The sequence below is a fragment of the Grammomys surdaster genome, unplaced genomic scaffold (assembly GCF_004785775.1).
Source record: "Grammomys surdaster isolate TR1022 unplaced genomic scaffold, NIH_TR_1.0 126531, whole genome shotgun sequence".
Taxonomy (NCBI): domain Eukaryota; kingdom Metazoa; phylum Chordata; class Mammalia; order Rodentia; family Muridae; genus Grammomys; species Grammomys surdaster.
This window is the reverse complement of record NW_021621323.1, coordinates 14,530,159-14,531,164: the sequence shown is the minus strand read 5'-3', so window position 1 is coordinate 14,531,164 and position 1,006 is coordinate 14,530,159. Positions and strand designations below refer to the sequence as shown.

Genomic DNA, 1,006 nt, shown 5'->3' with positions numbered 1-1,006 from the left:
TTTCAAGAGACACTGAATAATTGGTAACACCAGAAAGATAGTTTGTCTCATTTCTTTGCATACATATGCAACATGAGTGTGTGTATATCATATAATATATATATATATATATAAAACAAGATACATATATCTGTGTAGTTCCATAATATAGAAACACAAAGAAATTTTTCTTCTTATTCTCCTTCCTTTAAGAATACGGCTTATGTGCTCACTTCAGGAGCACATATACTAAAATTGGAACGATACAGAGAAGATTAGCATGGCCCCTGCGCAAGGATGACGCGCAAATTCGTGAAGCGTTCCATATTTTTTTGCCGGGCGGTGGTGGTGCACGCCTTTAATCCCAGCACTTGGGAAGCAGAGGCAGGAGGATTTCTGAGTTCGAGGCTAGCCTGGTCTACAGAGTGAGTTCCAGGACAGCCAGGGCTACACAGAGAAACCCTGTCTCGAAAAACCAAAAAAGAGAAAAAAAAGTGCTAAAAAAAAGAAAAGCAAAAAAAAAGCAAAAAAGAAGCAAAAAAGAACACACAGCTTATACTTAACTCATATTTCATATTCTCTCAAATGTAGTCTTCCACAGTATTTTAAAATAAATTAAGCACGCAGCATCTGCTGTTTATTGCTTTCCTATTGTAAGTTTTATGGACATATGTGTTCCATATTCTGCACAGCATCTAGTCCACCTGACTCTCACTAGAAACTGTGGAAGTAATTATTATGCATGATCCCTCAAGCCTGTAGGGTCTTGGTCTGATGCTGCTTGCACTCCACTGCCAAGTTCTATACCCCAAGATCTGGTCGCTCCACGACAAGAAAATCCTCATGACATAACTTTTCTTGTGTAAACCTTACCACCCAAGTTATCCATGATTGGTTAATAAAGATGCCTACAGCCTGAAGTTGGGTAGAAGAGAGGTAGTTGGGACTTCAGATTCCTGGCATAGAGCCTCAAGCAGGAACCATAAAGGAAGGCAGAGTAAAGAAGTCACCATAGGCTAGCATGAAT

The 1,006-nt window shown here is 39.5% G+C and overlaps 1 non-coding gene across 1 annotated transcript; it reads left to right on the top strand.

Moving 5' to 3' along the window:
* Window positions 1-204: 204 nt before the first annotated feature.
* Window positions 205-311, top strand: LOC114614886. The gene has a single exon (XR_003710397.1). It is a non-coding gene; the product is annotated as a U6 spliceosomal RNA (small nuclear RNA).
* The last annotated feature ends 695 nt before the right edge of the window (window positions 312-1,006 follow it).